Source organism: Crinia signifera, chromosome 8 (assembly GCF_055691185.1).
Source record: "Crinia signifera chromosome 8, ASM5569118v1, whole genome shotgun sequence".
Lineage (NCBI taxonomy): Eukaryota > Metazoa > Chordata > Amphibia > Anura > Myobatrachidae > Crinia > Crinia signifera.
Window position 1 is genome coordinate 75,267,742 of NC_139224.1, and position 16,364 is coordinate 75,284,105.

General features: G+C 44.1%; 9 non-coding genes and 11 pseudogenes across 9 annotated transcripts; all 20 read left to right on the forward strand.

Annotated features, from left to right (window-relative positions):
- Positions 1-508: 508 nt before the first annotated feature.
- Positions 509-627, forward strand: LOC146029010 (5S ribosomal RNA; annotated as a pseudogene).
- Positions 628-971: 344 nt separating this feature from the next.
- On the forward strand, positions 972-1,090 carry LOC146028167 (5S ribosomal RNA; annotated as a pseudogene).
- Positions 1,091-1,435: 345 nt separating this feature from the next.
- LOC146034121 (5S ribosomal RNA) lies at positions 1,436-1,554 on the forward strand. Its single transcript, XR_014459528.1, has one exon. It is a non-coding gene; the product is annotated as a 5S ribosomal RNA (ribosomal RNA).
- Positions 1,555-1,899: 345 nt separating this feature from the next.
- LOC146030726 (5S ribosomal RNA) lies at positions 1,900-2,018 on the forward strand. Its single transcript, XR_014456216.1, has one exon. It is a non-coding gene; the product is annotated as a 5S ribosomal RNA (ribosomal RNA).
- A 344-nt stretch (positions 2,019-2,362) lies between these two features.
- LOC146028101 (5S ribosomal RNA) lies at positions 2,363-2,481 on the forward strand (annotated as a pseudogene).
- Positions 2,482-2,826: 345 nt separating this feature from the next.
- Positions 2,827-2,945, forward strand: LOC146028672 (5S ribosomal RNA; annotated as a pseudogene).
- A 333-nt stretch (positions 2,946-3,278) lies between these two features.
- On the forward strand, positions 3,279-3,397 carry LOC146033581 (5S ribosomal RNA). The gene has a single exon (XR_014458990.1). It is a non-coding gene; the product is annotated as a 5S ribosomal RNA (ribosomal RNA).
- A 344-nt stretch (positions 3,398-3,741) lies between these two features.
- On the forward strand, positions 3,742-3,860 carry LOC146028081 (5S ribosomal RNA; annotated as a pseudogene).
- Positions 3,861-4,204: 344 nt separating this feature from the next.
- On the forward strand, positions 4,205-4,323 carry LOC146032449 (5S ribosomal RNA). Its single transcript, XR_014457883.1, has one exon. It is a non-coding gene; the product is annotated as a 5S ribosomal RNA (ribosomal RNA).
- Positions 4,324-4,668: 345 nt separating this feature from the next.
- On the forward strand, positions 4,669-4,777 carry LOC146028740 (5S ribosomal RNA; annotated as a pseudogene).
- A 342-nt stretch (positions 4,778-5,119) lies between these two features.
- LOC146028261 (5S ribosomal RNA) lies at positions 5,120-5,238 on the forward strand (annotated as a pseudogene).
- Positions 5,239-5,584: 346 nt separating this feature from the next.
- Positions 5,585-5,703, forward strand: LOC146034299 (5S ribosomal RNA). The gene has a single exon (XR_014459706.1). It is a non-coding gene; the product is annotated as a 5S ribosomal RNA (ribosomal RNA).
- Positions 5,704-6,048: 345 nt separating this feature from the next.
- Positions 6,049-6,168, forward strand: LOC146029362 (5S ribosomal RNA; annotated as a pseudogene).
- Positions 6,169-6,513: 345 nt separating this feature from the next.
- On the forward strand, positions 6,514-6,632 carry LOC146034083 (5S ribosomal RNA). Its single transcript, XR_014459489.1, has one exon. It is a non-coding gene; the product is annotated as a 5S ribosomal RNA (ribosomal RNA).
- Positions 6,633-6,976: 344 nt separating this feature from the next.
- On the forward strand, positions 6,977-7,095 carry LOC146033492 (5S ribosomal RNA). The gene has a single exon (XR_014458901.1). It is a non-coding gene; the product is annotated as a 5S ribosomal RNA (ribosomal RNA).
- A 345-nt stretch (positions 7,096-7,440) lies between these two features.
- Positions 7,441-7,559, forward strand: LOC146028847 (5S ribosomal RNA; annotated as a pseudogene).
- A 7,159-nt stretch (positions 7,560-14,718) lies between these two features.
- On the forward strand, positions 14,719-14,837 carry LOC146034967 (5S ribosomal RNA). Its single transcript, XR_014460370.1, has one exon. It is a non-coding gene; the product is annotated as a 5S ribosomal RNA (ribosomal RNA).
- A 345-nt stretch (positions 14,838-15,182) lies between these two features.
- On the forward strand, positions 15,183-15,301 carry LOC146034300 (5S ribosomal RNA). The gene has a single exon (XR_014459707.1). It is a non-coding gene; the product is annotated as a 5S ribosomal RNA (ribosomal RNA).
- A 345-nt stretch (positions 15,302-15,646) lies between these two features.
- Positions 15,647-15,765, forward strand: LOC146027891 (5S ribosomal RNA; annotated as a pseudogene).
- Positions 15,766-16,110: 345 nt separating this feature from the next.
- Positions 16,111-16,229, forward strand: LOC146028030 (5S ribosomal RNA; annotated as a pseudogene).
- Positions 16,230-16,364: the final 135 nt, after the last annotated feature.

Below are 16,364 nucleotides of genomic sequence, written 5' to 3' on the forward strand. Positions count from 1 at the left end.
CTGTGCCATTCGTGAGTTCAGAAGCATCAATTTTACTGTTTTGAAAAGATGGTCGAAATCAATTATTACATCATCAGTGTCGTCTGATCTTGGAAGCTAAGCAGTGTTGGGCCTGGTTAGTATTTGGGTGGGAGACCACATGGGAACACCAGGTACTGTAGGTTTTTTCCCATTACTGGCAAATTGTTTTTATTCTCTAGCTATTTAAATTGGAAACATTTTCTTTTTATTGCCAATACAGACATTTGGGAGAGGTCAAACAGACACAATAGCCATCACCTAAAGACTTACCACACTGTTTCGGCCCAATTCCAACTGCTTTTGGCAGCTAAACAGTGTTGAGCCTCTTTAGTAGTTTAATTTGAGACCACCTGCTAATATCATGTCCTGTAGGTCTTTTTACATTACCAACACATGATTTTTTTCAGTAAGCCAATACAATTAGGAAACTTTTTTATTAGCTTCCTGGTTATAGAAGTAGAAGAGGGCAAAAAAGTGCCTGCACCTTACCTACAGCCATACCGCATTGGATACGCTAAATCTCGTCTGATCTTGGAAGCTAAGCAGTGTTAGGCCTGGTTAGTACTTAGGTGGGAGACCACATGGGATTACCAGGTGCTATAGGTTTTTTCCCATTACTGGCAAATTGATTTTATTCTCTAGCTATTTAAATTGGAAACTTTTTTTTTTATTGCCAGTACAGACATTTGGAAGAGGTCAAACAGACACAATAGCCATCACCTAAAAACTTACCACACTGTTTAGGCCCAATTCCAACTGCTTTTGGCAGCTAAACAGTGTTGAGCCTCTTTAGTAGTTTAATTTGAGACCACCTGCTAATATCATGTCCTGTAGGTCTTTTTACATTACCAACACATGATTTTTTTCAGTAAGCCAATACAGTTAGGAAACTTTTTTATTAGCTTACCTGGTTATAGAAGTAGAAGAGGGCAAAAAAGTACCAATATCTCACCTACAGCCATACCACATTGGATACGCACAATCTCGTCTGCTCTTGGAAGCTAAGCAGTGTTGGGCCTGGTTAGTACTTGGGCGGGAGACCACATGGGAACACCAGGTGCTGTAGCTTTTTCCCATTACTGGCAAATTGTTTTTATTCTCTAGTTTTTTAAATTGGAAACTTTTTTCTCTTTATTGCCAGTACAGACATTTGGAAAAGGTCAAAAAGATACAACAGCCATCACCTAAAAACTTACCACACTGTTTAGGCCCAATTCCAACTGCTTTTGGCAGCTAAACAGTGTTGAGCCTCATTAGTAGTTTAATTTGAAACCACGTGCTTATATCATATCCTGTAGGTCTTTTTACATTACCAACACATGATTTTTTTCAGTAAGCCAAAACAGTTAGGAAACTTTTTTATTAGCTTACCTGGATATAGAAGTAGAAGAGTGCAAAAAAGTGCCTGTATATTACCTACAGCCATACCACATTGAATCTGCCCAATCTCGTCTGATCTTGGAAGCTAAGCAGTGATGGGCCTGATTAGTACTTGGGTGGGTGACCACATGGGAACACCAGGTGCTGTATGTTTTTTCCCATTACTGGCAATTTTTTTTTATTCTCTAGCTATTTAAATTGGAAACTTTTTCTTTTTATTGCCAATACAGACATTTGGGAGAGGTCAAACAGACACAATAGCCATCACCTAAAGACTTACCACACTGTTTCGGCCCAATTCCAACTGCTTTTGGCAGCTAAACAGTGTCGAGCCTCTTTATTAGTTTAATTTGAGACCACCTGCTAATATTATGTCCTGTAGGTCTTTTTACATTACCAACACATGATTTTTTTCAGTAAGCCAATATAGTTAGGAAACTTTTTTATTAGCTTACCTGGTTATAGAAGTAGAAGAGGGCAAAAAAGTGCCTGTATGTCACCTACAGCCATACCACATTGGATACGCCCAATCTCGTCTGATCTTGGAAGCTAAGCAGTGTTGGGCCTGGTTAGTACTTGGCTGGGAGACCACATGGGAACACCAGGTGCTGTAGGTTTTTTCCTATTACTGGCAAATTGTTTTTATTCTCTAGCTATTTAAATTGGAAACTTTTTCTTTTTATTGCCAATACAGAGATTTGGGAGAGGTCAAACAGACACAATAACCATCACCTAAAGACTTACCACACTGTTTTGGCTAAATTTCAATTGCTTTTGGCAGCTAAACAGTGTTGAGCCTCTTTAGTAGTTTAATTTGAGACCACCTGCTAATATTATGTCCTGTAGGTCTTTTTACATTACCAACACATGATTTTTTTCAGTAAGCCAAAACAGTTAGGAAACTTTTTATTAGCTTACCTGGATATAGAAGTAGAAGAGTGCAAAAAAGTGCCTGTATCTCACCTACAGCCATACCACATTTGATAGGCCCAATCTCGTCTGATCTTGGAAGCTAAGCAGTGTTGGGCCTGGTTAGTACTTGGGTGGGAGACCACATGGGAACACCATGTGCTGTTGGTTTTTTCTCATTTCTGGCAAATTGTTTTTATTAACTAGCTATTTAAATTGGAAACTTTTTATTTTTATTGCCAATACAGACATTTGGGAGAGGTCAAACAGACATAATAGCAATCACCTAAAAACGTACTACACTGTTTAGGCCCAATTCCAACTGCTTTTGGCAGCTAAACATTGTTGAGCCTCTTTAGTAGTTTAATTTGAGACCACCTGCTTATATCATGTCTTTTAGGTCTTTTTACATTACGAACACATGATTTTTTTTCAGTAAACCAAAACAGTTAGGGAACTTTTTTATTAGCTTACCTTGTTATAGAAGTAGAAGAGGGCAAAAAGTGCCTGAATCTCACCTACAGCCATAGCACATTGGTTACGCCCAATCTCGTCCGATCGTGGAAGCAAAGAAGTGTTGGGCCTGGTTAGTACTTGGGTGGGAGACCACATGGGAACACCCGGTGCTGTAGGTTTTTTCCCATTACTGGCAAATTTTTTTATTCAAATTGGAAACTTTTTCTTTTTATTGCCAATACAGACATTTGGGAGAGGTCAAAACGAGACAAAAGCCATCACCTAAAGACTTACCACACTGTTTCGGCCCAATTCCAACTGCTTTTGGCAGCTAAACAGTGTTGAGCCTCTTTAGTAGTTTAATTTGAGACCACCTGCTAATATTATGTCCTGTAGGTCTTTTTACATTACCAACACATGATTTTTTTCATTAAGCCAATATAGTAAGGAAACTTTTTTATTAGCTTACCTGGTTATAGAAGTAGAAGAGGGCAAAAAAGTGAATGTACGTCACCTACAGCCATACCACATTGGATACCCCCAATCTCATCTGGTCTTGGAAGCTAAGCAGTGTTGGGCCTGATTAGTACTTGGGTGGGAGACCACATGGAAACACCAGGTGCTGTAGGTTTTTTCCCATTACTGGCAAATTGTTTTTATTCTCTTGCTATTTAAATTGGAAACTTTTTATTTTTATTGCCAATACAGACATTTGGGAGAGGTCAAACAGACACAATAGCCATCACCTAAAAACTTACCACACTGTTTAGGCCCAATTCCAACTGCTTTTGGCAGCTAAACAGTGTTGAGCCTCTTTAGTAGTTTAATTTGAAACCACCTGCTTATATCATGTCCTGTAGGTCTTTTTGCATCACCAACACATGATTTTTTTCATTAAGCCAAAACAGTTAGGAAACTTTTTATTAGCTTACCTGGATATAGAAGTAGAAGAGTGCAAAAAAGTGCCTGTATCTCAATTACAGCCATACCACATTGGATATGACCAATCTCGTCTGATCTTGGAAACTAAGCAGTGATGGGCCTGTTTAGTACTTGGGTGGGTGACCACATGGGAACACCAGGTGCTGTATGTTTTTCCCATTACTGGCAATTTTTTTTTATTCTCTAGCTATTTAAATTGAAAACTTTTTCTTTTTATTGCCAATACAGACATTTGGGAGAGGTCAAACAGACACAATAGCCATCACCTAAAGACTTACCACACTGTTTCGGCCCAATTCCAACTGCTTTTGGCAGCTAAACAGTGTCGAGCCTCTTTAGTATTTTAATTTGAGACCACCTGCTAATATTATGTCCTGTAGGTCTTTTTACATTACCAACACATGATTTTTTTCAGTAAGCCAATACAGTTAGGAAACTTTTATATTAGCTTACCTGGTTATAGAAGTAGAAGAGGGCAAAAAAGTGGCGCTATCTCACCTACAGCCATATCACATTGGATACGCCCAATCTCGTCTGATCTTGGAAGCTAAGCAGTGTTGGGCCTGGTTAGTACTTGGGTGGGAGACCACATGGGAACACCAGGTGCTGTAGTTTTTTTCCCATTACTGGCAAATTGTTTTTATTCTCTTGCTATTTTAATTGGAAACTTTTTATTTTTATTGCCGATACAGACATTTGGGAGAGGTCAAAAAGACACAATAGCCATTACCTAAAAACTTACCACACTGTTTAGGCCCAATTCCAACTGCTTTTGGCAGCTAAACAGTGTTGAGCCTCTTTAGTAATTTAATTTGAGACCACCTGCTAATATCATTTCCAGTAGGTCTTTTTACATTACCAACACATGATTTTTTTCAGTAAGCCAATATAGTTAGGAAACTTTTTTATTAGCTTACCTGGTTATAGAAGTAGAAGAGGACAAAAAAGTGCCTGTATCTCACCTACAGCCATACCACATTGGATACGCCTGATCTTGGAAGCTAAGCAGTGTTGGGCCTGGTTAGTACTTGGGTGGGAGACCACATGGGAACACCAGGTGCTGTAGGTTTTTTCCCATTACTGGCAAATTGTTCTTATTCTCTAGCTATTTAAATTGAAAACTTTTTTTTTATTGCCAGTACAGACATTTGGGATAGGTCAAACAGACACAATAGCCATCACCTAAAGACTTACCACACTGTTTCGTCCCAATTCCAAATGCTTTTGGCAGCTAAACAGTGTTGAGCCTCTTTAGTAGTTTAATTTGAGACCACCTGCTAATATCATGCCCTGTAGGTCTTTTTACATTACCAACACATGATTTTTTTCGTAAGCCAATACAGTTAGGAAACTTTTTTATTAGCTTACCTGGTTATAGAAGTAGAAGAGGACAAAAAAGTGCCTATATCTCACCTACAGCCATACCACATCGGATATGCCCAATCTCGTCTGATCTTGGAAGCTAAGCAGTGTTGGGCCTGGTTAGTACTTGGGTGGGAGACCACATGGGAACACCAGGTTCTGTAGAATTTTCCCATTACTGGCAAATTGTTTTTATTCTCTGGCTTTTTAAATTGGAAACTTTTTTCTCTTTATTGCCAGTACAGACATTTGGAAGAGGTCAATAAGATACAATAGCCATCACCTAATAAATTACCACACTGTTTCGGCCCAATTCCAACTGCTTTTGGCAGCTAAACAGTGCTGAGCCTCTTTAGTAGTTTAATTTGAGACCACCTGCTAATATTATGTCCTGTAGGTCTTTTTACATTACCAACACATGATTTTTTTCAGTAAGCCAATATAGTTAGGAAAAAATTTTTATTAGCTTACCTGGTTATAGAAGTAGAAGAGGGCAAAAAATTGGCTGTAACTCACCTACAGCCATACCACATTGGATATGCCAAATTTCGTCTGATCTTGGAAGCTAAGCAGTGTTGGGCCTGGTTAGTACTTGGGTGGGAGACCACATGGGAACACCAGGTGCTGTAGGTTTTTTCCCATTACTGGCAAATTGTTTTTATTCTCTAGCTATTTAAATTGGAAACTTTTTCTTTTTATTGCCAATACAGAGATTTGGGAGAGGTCAAACAGACACAATAGCCATCACCTAAAGACTTACCACACTGTTTAGGCCCAATTCCAACTGCTTTTGGCAGCTAAACAGTGTTGAGCCTCTTTAGTAGTTTAATTTGAGACCACCTGCTAATATCATGTCCTTTCGGTCTTTTTACATTATCAACACATGATTTTTTTCAGTAAGCCAATACAGTTAGGAAACTTTTTTATTAGCTTACCTGGTTATAGAAGTAGAAAAGGGCAAAAAAGTGGCGATATCTCACCTACAGCCATATCACATTGGATACGCCCAATCTCGTCTGATCTTGGAAGCAAAGCAGTGTTAGTCAAGGGTTAGTACTTGGGTGGGAGACCACATGGGAACACCAGGTGCTGTAGTTTTTTTCCCATTACTGGCACATTGTTTTTATTCTCTTGCTATTTTAATTGGAAACTTTTTATTTTTATTGCCAATACAGACATTTGGGAGAGGTCAAACAGACACAATAGCCATCACCTAAACACTTACCACACTGTTTCGTCCCAATTCCAACTGCTTTTGGCAGCTAAACAGTGTTGAGCCTCTTTAGTAGTTTAATTTGAGACCACATGCTAATATTATGTCCTGTAGGTCTTTTTACATTACCAACACATGATTTTTTTCAGTAAGCCAATATAGTTAGGAAACTTTTTTATTAGCTTACCTGGTTATAGAAGTAGAAGAGGGCAAAAAAATTCTTGTATGTCACCTACAGCCATACCACATTGGATACGCCCAATCTCGTCTGGTCTAGGAAGCTAAGCAGTGTTGGGCCTGAATAGTACTTGGGTGGGAGACCACATGGGAACACCAGGTGCTGTAGGTTTTTTCCCATTACTGGCAAATTGTTTTTATTCTCTAGCTATTTAAATTGGAAACTTTTTTTTTTATTGCCAGTACAGACATTTGGGATAGGTCAAACAGACACAATAGCCATCACCTAAACACTTACCACACTGTTTCGTCCCAATTCCAACTGCTTTTGGCAGCTAAACAGTGTTGAGCCTCTTTAGTAGTTTAATTTGAGACCACCTGCTAATATCATGTCCTGTAGGTCTTTTTACATTATCAACACATGATTTTTTTCAGTAAGCCAATACAGTTAGGAAACTTTTTTATTAGCTTACCTGGTTATAGAAGTAGAAGAGGGCAAAAAAGTGCCTGTATCTCACATACAGCCATACCACATTGGATATGCCCAATCTCATCTGATCTTGAAAGCTAAGCAGTGTTGGGCCTGGTTAGTACTTGGGTGGGAGACCACATGGGAACACCAGGTGCTGTAGGTTTTTTCCCATTACTGGCAAATTGTTTGTATTCTCTAGCTATTTAAATTGGAAACTTTTTCTTTTTATTGCCAATACAGACATTTGGGAGAGGTCAAAAAGATACAATAGCCATCACCTAAAAACTTACCACACTGTTTAGGCCCAATTCAAACTGCTTTTGGCAGCTAAACAGTGTTGAGCCTCTTTAGTAGTTTAATTTGAGACCACCTGCTAATATCATGTCCTGTAGGTCTTTTTACATTACTAACACATGATTTTTTTCAGTAAGCCAATACAGTTAGGAAACTTTTTTATTAGCTTACCTGGTTATAGAAGTAGAAGAGGGCAAAAAAGTGCCTGTATCTCACCTACAGCCATACCACATTGGATACGCACAATCTTGTCTGCTCTTGGAAGCTAAGCAGTGTTGGGCCTGGTTAGTACTTGGGTGGGAGACCACATGGGAACACCATGTGCTGTTGGTTTTTTCTCATTACTGGCAAATTGTTTTTATTCACTAGCTATTTAAATTGGAAACTTTTTTTTTTTTTTTTTTTACATCAATAGATTTTTATTGGTACAAAATTTTTATATGGGGTACAGAAAGTAAAAAGGGGGAAGCATGGGGGGGGAATGGGGGGGATGGACTTCAAATGCAATACAATTAAATTGAAATCAACATAATAGACATCTCCGAACGAGTCGCTACGCAGAGCGATCCATATTGACATACAAAACAGAGACAAAGCCTTGGACACTACCTCTTAGTGCAATGTGATACCCCACTAGTGCAGGAAGACTGGAACACCTGTCTCGGTCGCCACCTCCAGAAGGAGCCTAGTAGCCACCGTGTAGGGAGGGGGCGTCTATAGAGTTATACTCCTGGTCTGGTGGGGGAGTCAGGTATTTCGTTCAGGTTAAATTGTGGCCCTTGGGGAGTGGAAGTGGAAGTGGAGGGCCGGGCACCGGCCATCTCCTCTTCGGCTGTGTATCTGCTCCAGGGAGACCAACGGGAGTGGGAAGATTTGGGTGATTGGGGGAGGAAACTGGTCTCCATATGGAAGTGGTGGTTTATTTTTAGAATAACCTGAAGGAAGGGGGGCGGGGATGCCTGCTTCCAGTGTTGGGCCAAGTTCGCCCGAGCCGCGATGAGAATATGTCCGAGAACATAAGTTTTCCCTTGGGGGATTTCCTGGGGGAACACCTGTAGCAAGGCAATCGTTGGGTCAGGGGCGAGGGTTGTTTGGATGACTGTGGAGATTAATATGAATACCTCTTTCCAATATGCTCTAAGTTTGGGGCAAGTCCAGAAAATATGATAAATGGTGCCTATGTTCCCACATTGGCGCCAGCATTGGTTGGAGCAGGATGGCCAGAAAGTGTGAAGGTGGTCTGGAGTCAAGTAGAGCCGGTTAATCAACTTGACGTGCATCTCTGTGTGGTTGAGGCAGTGGGACATTGAGTAGGAAGATAAGAAGATCCGGCGCCACTGGAGTGGGGTGAACTGGATGCCCAGGTCAGACTCCCACTTTTTATGTGCGGATGTCTTAGTAAATTCACGGGGGGTCATCAGAGTGCTATACCAGAAGGAGATATCTCCTCTAGATTGCGTCAGGTAGGGTCGGGAGAGGGCTAATTGGGAATGTGCGTCTGGTGGGGAGTAGTTGTGGAAGTGGGCTTTCCACCAATGGGCTATCTGTATATAATGGTAGTTTTCTGAGGCTGGTAATGAGAAAGTTTCTTGCAGGGAGGAGAATGGGAGTAGCGCATGGGATCCCAAAGCATCCCCCAGGGTCTTGATTCCGCAGGCCTTCCATGTATTCAGATTGAAGTTGGGGATTAGTTTTGCTACTGTCGTAATGGGTAAGGAGGTGGAGATGGCCGACTGGGTGCGGAGGGTGGTATGCAGTTGGTCCCAAGAGTTTAGGGTGGCTTTAGTAGATGGGAGCAGGCCTGGGAGGGGGGGCCTAACGTGTCTTGGTATTTTAAATAGGTCAGCTATTGGGATTAGAGTGTAGTGGGCTCGCTCAATGCTCACCCAGGCTCTGGGTGCCGTATATTCAAAGTAATGTTTGATCGGGGCTAGGAGGCATGCCGCCTGGTACTGATATAGATCGGGGAGGTCAAGCCCTCCGAAGGCCCTTGGGATCGACATTTTAGATCGGGCCATCGCTGGAGGCTTAGTAGACCAGACATATTTAGTCAGTATGGAAGTGGCTATCTTCAGATACTTCTTGGGGAAAGCGTAGGGGATGGTACGGAACAAGTACATCAGTTTAGGAAGGAGTGACATCTTGAATGCCGCCATACGTCCCATCCAGGATATCTCAAATGAAAGCCAAGACTTGGAGAGTGAGGTGAGAGAGGCGAGGAGGGGAACTAGGTTGACTTCAAAGACAGAGGCTCTGCTTGGGGGTATATGGATCCCGAGGTATTTGATAGAGTCTGCTTGCCAGTTATATTTATAGGTAGACTTCAAGTAGGGGAGAGCGTTTGCGAGGTTGATCGGGAGGGCATCAGTTTTGGTCGTGTTAAGCTTGTAGTAAGAAGCTGCGCTATAGGAATCGAGTGTGGCGTGGATTAGTGGCAAGGACTTAATGGGGTTAGGTACGAAAAGGAGCACGTCGTCCGCAAAGAGGCTAAGTTTATGGCTAATAGGGCCTGTCTGTAGGCCGGGTATGTTGGGGTCGTTGCGGATAGACATGGCTAGTGGTTCGATTGAAAGGACAAAGATTAAGGGGGAGAGCGGGCAGCCCTGCCTGGTGCCATTGGTGATCATAAATGGATTTGAAAGGAAACCATTACTGAACACCCGGGCCGACGGGGTGCTGTACAGTGACATGATCGAAGTAAGGATCCGGTTCCTGAAACCGAAGCGCAATAGTACCTCCCGCATATAATGCCAGTTCAACCTGTCAAATGCCTTTTCAGCATCTAGTGACAGTAGGAGGAGGTCTTGGCCCGTGGAGAGAGAGTCGATCAAGTCGAACACTCTTCTGGTATTGTCCGAGGCCTGACGCCCCGGGACAAACCCCGTCTGGTCCGGGTGCACCAGCAAGGGCAGAAATTGGTTAATCCGCATGGCCAGCAATTTAGCAAATAATTTAATATCGCTATTCAGTAGGGCAATTGGGCGGTAGTTTTGGCAAAAGGCCGGATTTTTACCTGGTTTTGGGATGGTCACTATACGGGCTTCTAGTAGTTCTGGGGGAGCGTGACCCGAGGAGGACAATTCGTTGAATAGGTCAGTTAAATATGGAGACAGGAGGTCGCTAAAAGCGGTGTAGAAATCCGTGATGAACCCATCTGGTCCTGGGGCCTTGTTGCGGGGGAGGGATTTAATGGCCATTTGGATCTCTGTTACTGACCATGGGGCGTTTAGTGAATTTAACTGTTCTGGGGTGAGAGAGGGAAACTGTAACCCTTCTAGAAAGGCCGAGATGGTGTCACTCGAGGGTTGGGGAGTGGAGGGGTCTCGGGATAAGTTATATAGCTCGGAGTAGTATTCTGCGAATTGATTTGCGATATCTTTAGGGTTGTTGAGTTTCTTTTTACTAGGGGAGATTATACATTTTATCCTATTCCTGGCTTGTTGGGCGCGCAGTTTCCGGGCCAGCATCCTACCTGATCTGTTGCTTGAGAGATAAAATTTATGGCGCAGCCTATTCAGGGCAGATTGGGTGCGGGCAAGAAGTAATTTTTGAAGCTGGCTCCGTACTGAAGCCAGCTCTTTTTTTAGGGAGTTAGAAGGGGACGTCTTGTTCTGCTCCTCGAGAGTAGACAATTTAGACTCCAATGTTTTTTGGGACAAGATGGCCCTACGCTTCATGTTGGCACCTGCCTGGATGGCTGCACCTCTGGTGACGGCCTTGAATGCGCACCAGTGGTTTATAGTGGAGGTGTCGGATGGTAGGTTATTGGCCATGTAGGACTCCATCGCTTTTAAAATGGTGTCTTTGGCTATTGGGTTTGTGAGGAGATGAGGGAACAAGCGCCAGGGTCTAGGGGGTATATTGGAGGGATGGAAGTTCCAGTGCCAGACCACGGGGGCATGGTCAGACCACGTGATTGGAAGGATATCCACGTCTCTAGAGTGTTGCAGAGACCATTTATCACATATAATGTAATCGATCCTAGAATACGAGTTGTGTACTGGGGAGTAGAAGGTGTACTCTCGGCCCGAGGGGTAGGTTGTTCTCCAAGTGTCATATAGGTCGTATTCTATGAGAAGGTTGCGTAGAGCTGTCGATTGGTTGGCAGAAGGGTATTGGTGAGTGGGTGGACGACGGGATTTGTCTAATGAGGGGTCCAGGACTAGATTGAGGTCGCCTAGTAGAATCAGAGAACCCCTGGGGGACCTCTGGATACGGGAGAAAAGTTTGCGTAGGAAGGGAACCTGATTTGTATTGGGGGCGTATATGGATACTATGGTTATCGGTCTATCCTCCAAGAGTCCCGACAGGATCAGGTACCTGCCGTTCTTGTCAGCTATGTGGGATTGGTAGACAAAAGATGTATTCTTATTAAACAGGATTGCGACACCGTTTCGTTTAAAGGGGCCATTAGCAAAGTAAGCTGTGGGGAAGGTCGCGTCTCTGAGTATGGGAGGGTTGAGGGAGGTAAAGTGTGTCTCCTGTAGAGCTACTATGTCCGCCTTATGTGTACGGAAGTAGGAGAGGGCTAACCTGCGCTTATTTGGGGAGTTCAGCCCTTTAACATTCAACGACAGAAAGTTAGGCATGACAGGAGATCAGGGAAATGCATAATGTAACAATGAAATATCTTTACAGGAATAGTGATATCAGCAGTTGAGGGGGAGATGGGAGTTGAGGTCCAGAGGTGGGGGGGAGGGGAAGAGGAAGGGGGAACACTGGGAGATGTGAGGGAGGGAGGGTGGGAGTGAAAGAAGAAAAAGGGATAGGTAAAACAAAAGGGTCCAACAATTGGGACCCGCATGACTACTGCAGGGGAAGGTGAAATGGGATTCATGCAGTAGTATGAGGAAGTTAGGGGGGTTGGTGGCCTGGCTCTTGAAAGGAGGCAGGGTCCGCCACTCTTTAGTTTGACCCGGCTAACATCGGGTAGCATTATCATTTAGCAAATAACAAATAACAAATTACCTAGATCCTTCTGAGGTACAGAAGTTTAGAGAGGGTGAAAACATTATTAATACAACAAGGCTCTCTTCTTAAGCTATCAAATTCCAGCCGTATAGGGAGGCTGAGAAATGTGCAAATATAAACTAATAAACATAACTAACAGTAGAAATGGGCCATGCGCCTAGAGCCCCGCATTGCGAGATAAACAATATAAACTGATACTTATCGCCCTGGCCTCAATCCAGTGAGGCGGGATGCAGGGGGCACGTTGGCATGGTCCAATAAACAAGAAGTGGAGAGAACACGCGGCGGCCCATGGGGTTTCAGGTGTTGGACCATTCTTGGCGCATAGCCCTCGGCCGCTTCTGCTCTTGGGGTTCCGTAATCGGGATGTCCCATTCTAATAGGAGTTTAACCCCTGCTTCAAGGGAAGAGACGTTGAAGGTGGCATCTTCATAGTATATAATCAACTTCACTGGGAACCCCCAGCGGTACCGGATGTCGTGAGAACGGAGGGCTGTGGTGATGGGGGAGAATGCTCTTCTGCTGGCCAAGGTTGCAGGGGAGAAGTCCTGGAATAATTGGAGACCACCCAAAGTATCGGTGTTCCTGGATTCACGGGCTGCCTTCAGAAGCTTTTCTTTGATCGTAAAGAAGTGTACCCGAAGGAGGGTGTCTTTGGGTAGGTCAGCTGAAACAGATTTGGGTTTTGGGAGCCGGTGGATGCGATCTATCAGTAGATCTTTGGGGTCTGTGGTGGGTAGGAGCTTGTGGAACAGGGTGGTGACATATCCCTCGAGTTCAGAGTTGGCCACTGAGTCTGGGATGCCCCTGATCTTAACGTTGTTACGTCTCGACCTGTCTTCAAGATCGGCCATTTTAGTTTTGATTTGGGTGAGCTCCACCTGCTGGCGGTCATATGAGGATATAAGATCATTATGGGATGTGACCAGCTCCTCCATCTTCCTTTCCAGGTGATCCGTCCTGTCGCCAATCGCCACTAGCTCCGTTTTAACTTCGCGTATTGCAAGTTTTAGGTCTTTAGCTATCTCCGCCTGGAATGCAGCGAAGACCTGGCAAAGGGATTTGACCGTCACAGGCGCGTCAGATTCAGCGTCAATCCCCGCCATCCCGATAGGGGGGCCAAACTCGCTTGCCGTCCCCGACGGGGCTGACGCAGACCTCGGGGGGCTGGTACTGGCTACTGGGATTTGAGAGGTTCTCCTGGAGACCATAGAGACCTTGACTGGGGCAGCTTCCTTAACTTTCTTTGGAGGCATAATGTACTATGGGCACAGCTGATGCTACGGAGATAGAGGAGGGGTTCGGCACCGAGGGGGTTAGAACATCAAATCACCCAAGCATGGATAGAACTAGGTGTAGGTCGTTAAAGAGTGGCAGCCATGAGGGCGGATTGGTCACATTAGAGCTGCTGAAGGGAGCTTGCTGAGTTTAGTCTCACTGTGTGCTCAATAGCAGGGCGTTGGCAAGGTATGCTGCACCAGGGGGGAATAGAACAGATGCTGGAGTGTTGCCTCTGCTGGCCGCTACAGTAGTCTGGTCTTGTTTTCTGAAAGGGCCCCTAGTGCCAGAGGGACCTTGCAGAGAATTATCCCCAGCAGGGGGGTCCCAAGTGGTGGCTAGTGGTAGAGGCACAGGGGGATGTGTGTGTGCTGCGCTTGGTCTGGGGTTTTAGCAGTTAATGATAGAAAGGTGGTTGCCTGGAAGCCCCGGCCCCAGCTGTGATGACCTGGGAGAATATGGGGGGGAGCTGTATATACCCCTCCTGGGGCTACTCACAGTGTGCTGGGGTCCGTGGGTCCGGATAAATATGGAGGAGGGCACTGGCGTCCGCTGCTGCCGCCGCAGGACTCAGGGGCAGCCGGGCGTCTACGTCAGCGTGCGGCTATGGGGGAGGTAGGCAGGGGGTCCCCGGGTCCAGCGGACCCGCCGAGAGCCGCAGGTGGGGTCCGGTGTTTGCGGCCGCTCGCGCCGCGTCCTCCGTCTCCCGGAAATCTAGGCCCCGGCTCCAACTCCCGGACCAGGCCGCAACCCGCAGAAGCGCTTAAAAGCACTTCTCGGCTCCGCGGCTGGGGGTCCCGGGCAGTCGGAGGGCAGGGGGGCTGAATGGGAGCAAGGGAGCTGTGCTCTGGGCTGATCGGCGGCTCCAGGGACCGGGAGAAGGCGGCGGGGACGGGAGCTCCGGTGAGTTGCGTCCTCTCCGCTAGCGTGTCAGGCCACGCCCCCCGAAACTTTTTATTTTTATTGCCAATACAGACATTTGGGAGAGGTCAAACAGACATAATAGCAATCACCTAAAAACTTACCACACTGTTTAGGCCCAATTCCAACTGCTTTTGGCAGCTAAACATTGTTGAGCCTCTTTAGTAGTTTAATTTGAGACCACCTGCTTATATCATGTCTTTTAGGTCTTTTTACATTACCAACACATGATTTTTTTTCAGTAAACCAAAACAGTTAGGGAACTTTTTTATTAGCTTACCTTGTTATAGAAGTAGAAGAGGGCAAAAAGTGCCTGAATCTCACCTACAGCCATAGCACATTGGATACGCCCAATCTCGTCCGATCTTGGAAGCAAAGAAGTGTTGGGCCTGGTTAGTACTTGGGTGGGAGACCACATGGGAACACCAGGTGCTGTAGGTTTTTTCCCATTACTGGCAATTTTTTTTATTCTCTAGCTATTTAAATTGGAAACTTTTTCTTTTTATTGCCAATACAGACATTTGGGAGAGGTCAAACAGACACAATAGCCATCACCTAAAGACTTACCACACTGTTTAGGCCCAATTCCAACTGCTTTTGGCAGCTAAACAGTGTTGAGCCTCTTTAGTAGTTTAATTTGAGACCACCTGCTAATATTATGTCCTGTAGGTCTGTTTACATTACCAACACATGATTTTTTTCAGTAAGCCAATATAGTTAGGAAAATTTTTTTATTAGCTTACCTGGTTATAGAAGTAGAAGAGGGCAAAAAATTGCCTGTATCTCACCTACAGCCATACCACATTGGATATGCCAAATTTCGTCTGATCTTGGAAGCTAAGCAGTGTTGGGCCTGGTTAGTACTTGGGTGGGAGACCACATGGGAACACCAGGTGCTGTAGGTTTTTTCCCATTACTGGCAAATTGTTTTTATTCTCTAGTTATTTAAATTGGAAACTTTTTATTTTTATTGCCAATACAGACATTTGGGAGAGGTCAAACAGACACAATAGCCATCACCTAAAAACTTACCACACTGTTTAGGCCCAATTCCAACTGCTTTTGGCAGCTAAACATTGTTGAGCCTCTTTAGTAGTTTAATTTGAGACCACCTGCTTATATCATGTCTTTTAGGTCTTTTTACATTACCAACACATGATTTTTTTTCAGTAAACCAAAACAGTTGGGGAACTTTTTTATTAGCTTACCTTGTTATAGAAGTAGAAGAGGGCAAAAAGTGCCTGAATCTCACCTACAGCCATAGCACATTGGATACTCCCAATCTCGTCCGATCTTGGAAGCAAAGAAGTGTTGGGCCTGGTTAGTACTTGGGTGGGAGACCACATGGGAACACCAGGTGCTGTATGTTTTTTCCCATTACTGGCAATTTTTTTTATTCTCTAGCTATTTAAATTGGAAACTTTTTCTTTTTATTGCCAATACAGACATTTGGGAGAGGTCAAACAGACACAATAGCCATCACCTAAAGACTTACCACACTGTTTAGGCCCAATTCCAACTGCTTTTGGCAGCTAAACAGTGTTGAGCCTCTTTAGTAGTTTAATTTGAGACCACCTGCTAATATTATGTCCTGTAGGTCTGTTTACATTACCAACACATGATTTTTTTCAGTAAGCCAATATAGTTAGGAAAAAATTTTTATTAGCTTACCTGGTTATAGAAGTAGAAGAGGGCAAAAAATTGCCTGTATCTCACCTACAGCCATACCACATCGGATATGCCCAATCTCGTCTGATCTTGGAAGCTAAGCAGTGTTGGGCCTGGTTAGTACTTGGGTTGGAGACCACATGGGAACACCAGGTGCTGTAAGTTTTTTCTCATTACTGGCAAATTGTTTTTATTCTCTTGCTATTTAAATTGGAAACTTTTTATTTTTATTGCCAATACAGACATTTGGGAGAGGTCAAACAGACACAATAGCCATCACCTAAAGACTTACCACACTGT